This window comes from Canis lupus, chromosome 9 (assembly GCF_011100685.1).
Source record: "Canis lupus familiaris isolate Mischka breed German Shepherd chromosome 9, alternate assembly UU_Cfam_GSD_1.0, whole genome shotgun sequence".
Classification (NCBI taxonomy): domain Eukaryota; kingdom Metazoa; phylum Chordata; class Mammalia; order Carnivora; family Canidae; genus Canis; species Canis lupus.
The window spans coordinates 30,993,211-31,000,391 of record NC_049230.1 but is presented as its reverse complement, the minus strand read 5'-3'; the positions used below and the strand labels follow the sequence as shown (position 1 = coordinate 31,000,391).

Genomic DNA, 7,181 nt, shown 5'->3' with positions numbered 1-7,181 from the left:
CCCATTCCCACTGCAACATGCTCAGTGTTCTCCACCATGCCTTTTTAAATGATGGGCCTTCCCTGGTTGCCCCGTCTGATCAAGAAGCAAGCCCAACTCGAATCCATGAGTCTTCCTGGATTTCTTTACCTTTTCAACAACCAGAGTAAATCCTTTCACTCCTAATTTTACATTTCATTGTTAACACTTATAAAATTGTCCCCTGCAGTAGCAGTAGTAGCTGCCAATTACTAGCCAATATGCACCAAGCACAATTCTATAATCATACACATATTGGGAGGAAAAAACACAGACTCAGGAGGTACTGCTGGAGGTACCCTGCATGGTAAGTAGCAAAGCCACAACTGGATTCCCAATCTCTCTGCTTCCAAACAGCACTGGCATTATACTCACAGACTCCCTTCACAATCTAATCTTCATGAGAAGGTAGGCAGAAATGTCTTCTTCCTACCATTGTGCCATATACCTGGCAGCTACTCAAAATACATCTGTTGAATTGAATTTACATTAGAGCGAAGATAAAAGGTAATACCCACTTTCCCCAACTGTTACTAGCAAAGTTTAAAATGACTGATACTATTCAGTACTGGCAAGTAAAAGAAAAATTTTAAACTCATTAATTCATTATTAATGGGAGTGCTAATTAACACATCCAGTTTAGGACTATATATTAGAATAAAAATGTACATGCCCTGATATGCAATTCCACTTTTAGAAATCTCTTCCAGGAAAATCAATCAAGTGCAAGGATATCTGCATAAGTCTATTTATTGCAGTATCATTTATGGTAGTAAAAACTTATAGGCAATCTAGGTGTATATTAATAAGGAATAGAAAAATCTATTAAGGGATGGTGTATGATGAAGTATTCTGTAGATATTAACAATGTTAACATATACAAATATTGAATCATCATGTTGTGTACCTGAAACTAATATGTTATATGTCAGTTATACCTCAATAAAAATAAGAGGTTAATGTAGATCTACATGTGAAAAGGTGGAAGGGTGTTCACAATCTATTGCTGAATTGACAGAAGCAAGTGTCAGCATAATGAATAGAGCATTATCCTGTTATTCTCAAAAAGAAAAAAAACCCCACAACTTTGTTCTGTTTTTTTTTAACCCCTACCCCCACCCATACACAAAAGGTAAACATGAATTTCTCAAGATTGCAACTAGTATTGTTTTTCTTCTTAGAATAGTGGTTATGGTCCAACAATGATGACTACTAAGTACCCTACATTCTAAAGAGAGCCACCAGCATCTGGTCATGGCCACCTCTCTCTAAGCCATGCAAGAAACAGCCAGAATGCCCTACTACTATTAGCCATTTGCCTCCTTTCTCGCCTCCTCCAGCCAGATTAAGAAGAGTTGCTAAGAGATTATTAGCCTTGGGATGTATACAAGGGTTGAAATGAGAGCTTTGTTGTTCTTCTCCCTAAAGGTGAGAGGTGTCCAAGGGAAGATAAAACTTTAAGAGAGTCCATCTTAAGATAACCAATGTCTGCATAAAGGGGAGACTGGTGTGATTTTTCTTGCTGAATGTCAGTCAGGGGAAGGGAGAACAAGAGGAACAGATGCAGGGAATCATGTCCCTAGAGAGGGTTGGGGAGAGTGGATGAGGGTAGAGGCTACAGTCAGGACCTATGCAGTATCCAGGGATAAAGATGCAGACAGAGACATATCAGAGAGATGTGAGGTGACGGTCACCAGCTGGGAATCAACTGGAAGAAGTGGCCAGATGCCTTAAGGGGCTGTCAGTGCTGAGGAATCAACTTATTGCCCACATTGCCTGTAGGAACCACTACTTATCCTCAGGGGGCTGGACACAGCTACATCAGTGAGTTTGTCTAACCAAAGAGAGGAATGTAACCTCACCCTGTAAGGTAAGGAGTTTTTAGATTGTTCCAGCTCTCCCTCCACTTCTTCCCCAAACCGTGGAAGTTTTGTGATGAGGAAAGAGAGTTGGGGAAGTATCTTGCACCCAAGTTATTTGCTTTCCTCAAGTACCTAGTGCTACTGCTAGGGTGAAGAGAGAAGTGCTTTAAATTGAGTTTGAAAGTAAAATTAAAAATAACAAACAGGGGCACCTGGTGGCTTAGGTGGTTGGGCATCTGACTCTTGATTTAGGCTCAGGTCATGATCTCAGGGTTGTAAGATCAAGCCCTCTGTTGGGCTCTCTCTCTTTTCCTCTCTCCGTCCCCCTCTCCCCTAACCCCCACTTGTATGCCTTCTCTCTCTCTCTCTCTAAGACAAAAAACAAACAAACAAAAAACAGAACTTCTTTTATCCATTTACCAGACTGAAATTTTTAGTGACTCAAAGTGGCTGAAAATTATAGGAGTGGACCAATATATCACTAAAGGAGCCCGTACCCAGAGGTGAAGTAAGAACAACATAATCTAGTTAGAGATGATTACTGGAATTAATAAAACCTTTCATGCCTATGCCTAATGGATCAATAAACTGGGTTTGTGTGTGCACACACACGTATACACAGTGGTATGTGCCTAGCAAATGGACTATAGCATAAGAGTCAGCAAGCTTTTCTGTAAAGGGCTTTGTGGCCATACTGGCTGAGTCACAATTACTCAACTCCACCATTGTAGTGCTAAAGTAGCCGCAATAATATGTTCAGTAAGGAGTGTGGTGATATTCCAATAAAACTTTATTTATAAAAAGAAGCAACAGGCTGGATGCGGTTCACAGCTCTGGTTGGATGCAGTTCACAGCTGTGGTTTGCAAACTTTTGCCTAGAAGAACTGGTATGATACCCATCAAAGTGTTCATCTTTAAGGAGTGGGGCGGGTGGTTCCACACAAATGGCTTTTAACAGCTGGGTCAATGGGACTCCTTTGAAAGATTTTCTTGGGGATGAGAATGGAAATGGATGTTACTACCTAGTGCAGGGGAACCAGCTTGTTATTCCACTGGTGTTAAACAGCACCAAAGGGCAAAGGGGGCAGTATGGACAGAGAGCTGAAGGTAGGGGTTTTAGCAGGTGATAACAGATAACACCAAGGTAAAAACAAAACAAAAACAAAAACAAAAAAAAAAAAACGTGGCCTCTCAGGGAGGCAGCAAGGCCTTTCAGGGGACGCCATGTACTTGCCAATGTCAAGCAAGGGGTCATGGTCAGTGCTTTCCATATGAGCTGGTCACTTCCCCAATGGCTATGAGAAGCCCTGTGTGGCCCACAGTGTCCCCTTCCAGGGGAACCCACATCACATCAGTAGATTCATCCATGACTAAGGCACGGTAGTAGCAGCAGCAGCAATGGACACTGAAATGTTTTCTGTATGCCATTTTAGGCAATTTTTCTATGATGCCCACAATCTTGCAGCAGATAAATATTGTTAAGAATTTCTAAAAAGGGAGATCATAATTCCCTTTGACATGATTCTTGTGAGGATCAGAGATAATTCACTAACTCCCCACTATGGCACTTGACGTGATGCTGGTGTTGACTAAGTGATAGTTGTTGAATTAGGACACTTTTTATTTATCAGCATCCAGGAAAAGTTTGAACCAGGGCACAGAGATAGAACAGACAGACATGTACTGCAGGCCTTTTTATTTTATTTTTTTTATATATTGCAAGTCTTGATAAAGCCTCTATAAGACAATGTGCACGTCCTCCAGCTGGGAAAAGGGAGAAGATATTTGTGGGCTGGGCCAATTCTCATCTCTATTTCATGGTGCAAAGCCTAATGCCCAGGACATGAACATCCTTAACACTGGTCCAGGTGAGAAGCCCAAAGAGAAGAATTTGGGTATAGTCCCTGGGTAGCCTGATAAGGGCCTTAAATGGAGAAATTAAAAAATGTATTAACAAATGCAGAGAGAGGTAAGTAGACTTTGAAAATTCAAACTTGGAAGCAAACTGTTTTTACTAGTGGAAACCAATCCACTTCCAATCCTAACGAATTTATTTTTAAAAGCATATGTATACTTTCTTTACCTGATAGCTTCAGCTTACCTAAAGCCTTTGTAGCTTATAATTCTAGATGTTTGTATTTCCCACTGTCTCGTGGGTTCTTCATGTTGCTTTCTTTTGCATCTTCTCACAACTAATATCCTCTTCTTTGTGCCTTTGCTTCAAACTCTCCAAGGGGAAGAATATGACTGGTCCAATATGTTCACTCATAGACCTATTAGGCAAAGCATTCCTCCAGGCTCCCTCATTGCTGTCTTGCAACCTTGAGTTAGATTTTTCTAGTAAACCAGTGGCCCCACAGATGGCATGGTCATGTGGCAGAGACTGTAGGAACCCAAGCAGAAAGAAATATCTTGGATTACTCTCCTTGCAGGGAGCTTTGAGTGGAACCAAATGATGCTGGGGTTTCATGAAAGCCCTGTCAGCATCCATAGATGGTCGTCCCACAAAAAAAGAAGCAAGCTGCCAGATGTTTGGCCCGAATCCATCTGTATTAGTTTCCTAAAGCTGCCATAACAACTTATCATGGCTTACAACAACAGAAATTAATTTTATCACACTTATGGAAACCAAAGTCCAAAATCAAGGTGTTGGCAGGGCCATGTTCTAGCAGAAAGCTCTGGAGGAGAATTCCTCTTTGCCTTTTCCAGCTTTTGGTGGCTGGGAAAGTTCCTTGGCTTATGGCTGCATAACTCCAATCTCTGCCTCCATCTTTGCATGGCCTCCTTCTCTGTGATCTCTTCTCTATATGTCTTTTATAAGGACACCTGTTTTAGGATGTAGGAGCCAGCTAGATAATCCAGGATAATCTCATTTCAAAATCTTTAAATCAGTTAGTTACATCCGCAAAGACTTTTGTTTCACAGATAAGGTCACATTCACACGTTCCAGGGATTAGGATATGGACACATCTTTTGGAGGTCAATATTCAACCTACTTAAATCAACAAAGGCTAAGACATAACTATGAAATATTCAACATTAGTCCAACCTCTAAACAGCCTGGCACATGTTAGGAGCTCAACAAATTTGTTGAATGAATGAACTAAGGAGCACCTTTATTTTGCCAGTTAGGAAACTGAGACCTGGAGACGTGATCTAGCCAAGATCATACATCTAGGTTAAGTCAAAGCTTGAACTGAGCCTAGCTCTTTGTCCTCATTCTGAGGCTCCTGAAACCATGGTAATCTCCTGCCTCATTACTGCTGCCTTACAAGTGAGTATAACTGAGGTTCAGAGAGGCTTGTCCAAAGTCATTTGTTAGCTTGTATCACAGTCCACCTAGTTCTCCAGAATCCCAGGCCAAGCAATTTCCACTTCATTCTACAACCTTGAAGGATTTCTGTCACCAAGTCTGGAAAAGAAGTCTGAGGAAGTAAAATGAAGTTCCAGAAGATAAAAGGAGAAGACAAAGGATAGCATTCAGTATATTTTATCAGGACTATAAAAGACTGATGACAGTATCATATTTACTTCTCCACCTTTTCCTATCAAGTCCCCAAATATACACTGTTAACATATCAGGAAGGGCTACGCCCTTGCTCAGTGGAAAAACTTCTGGAAAACTGCTTGATTTATGCTCAGATACACAGCCTGCCCACAAGTGGGGTAGCAAAGTTACCTTGGAGCCATGAGAATACCTCCTGAACTCTCAAAGTTTCCCCAAAGCCTGGAAAGCAGTGTGAGAGAAAAATCAAACTTGTTTTACAGGTAAATTAAGGCCTTTTATTCACATGGTACCTTTCTTGGTTTTTCTCTGAATGCCAAATTTAAAAAGAAAAAAGAAGGAAAGAAGTTTGCTGCCTTGGCATCATCAGTACCCATACTTGGTTGCCATGACAACCTCTGACTGCTGTGCATTCTATTCATCTACTCTTTTCCCTCTCCACCAGGGAAATGGTGACCATGGGGACCATTTGCCTTCAGGAGCCTCCCATTGGTGAAACCCAACCAATACATGTGTCTAGATGGTGCCTATTTAAAAAAATATATACTGAGGATTTCAATCAAAGTCAAGATTTCCTGATTTTCTTGAAACTGGACAAGTTAGAACACCCTAGGTCCTGAACTTCCCACAAGGCTATAATGGGCTCGAATTTAGTATCTGATGATACCTTCCTGGAGCACAGGTACTCTGAACTGCCCCTGTTTCTACCTGACTGCTCCTATCCTTCCTGGTACCTCGCTGAGCACACTGGAATTTGAATCCCCCACATTTTTGGTCAACTAGTATCAAATCAGTGAGATTTCACCCAAGGGTGTCACTCCTGTCACTGTCAGATGACAATTTGAAAATAAGCAAAGGTATTCAGGCCTACATACATTTAAACCTTCCAAGGTAACTCCTGCTAACTAAGGGCCCATCTGACTTATAATAGCTTGAGCTTGAATGTCAGACTAGATTTCCCTTTAGCAACCCACTGATCTCAGTTTCCATAATGCCAGAGGTTCCTGGTCCCTGACTGCCCGTCTTTTCGTCCTCCTGGACAGCTCCACTTTCAAGGTCTGCTGCAAGTCAGAATATGGGAATCTAAAAATATCTCCGTCATCACTGCGCTGACATAGTGCTTCTGTTGTTCCAAGAGCAGATTCTCTGTCAAAAGAGTAGTTTCAAAAGCCAGTTAGGTTTAGGTTCAAAAACTGCATGTGAAAGGACTTTGAGCTTTCATTGTTTCTCTCTCCCTCTTTCTCTCTCTCTGGTCATAGAAGCACTTTTTAGATGGTCTGGTTATGGCAGAAGAGTAGGAAGGCATGTGGGCTACAGTTCGGCTTAGAATGAGAAATCTTGTTTTGACTTAATGTGTGTGAAGGCATCGGTGCCTGGCATAGTTTAACGCGAAGTAGGTGCTCAAAACATGCTGAAGGGAAGACAAAGAGGCAGCACATGACATAGCAGATGTGCTTTAGTTTCTCCAGTTTGTTCTAGTGGCCACTGTTGAGTGCCACTAGGTATAAAGCATTTTTCTAGGCACAATTGAGTTTCATTCATTTGCTTATTCATGTATTGATTTCCTGATGCCTTCCTGAAGTTCCCATTCACAGTGTGATTTTAGCTCTCTGATTATCACCTTATAATCTCATCACTCACCCAAATATTCTTCAAGAGCAAAGGGCTGCTTTTACTGTTAGTAATCATCACAATGTCCTTCATGTTGAAAGGACTTCTGTTTCACATGGTATAATATAGAATCTCTTCAATCACCCAGGAAAAACCATTCCCCAGTAGCTTTTTCTGTAGGTGAG

At 41.3% G+C, this 7,181-nt stretch overlaps 1 long non-coding RNA gene across 1 annotated transcript; it reads right to left on the bottom strand.

The window, feature by feature from the left end:
• Nucleotides 1-3,605: 3,605 nt before the first annotated feature.
• Nucleotides 3,606-5,716, bottom strand: LOC111097541. The gene is made up of 3 exons (XR_005364056.1): nt 5,560-5,716; nt 3,982-4,263; nt 3,606-3,804 (listed from the first exon to the last, which is right to left on the bottom strand). It is a non-coding gene; the product is annotated as an uncharacterized LOC111097541 (long non-coding RNA).
• Nucleotides 5,717-7,181: the final 1,465 nt, after the last annotated feature.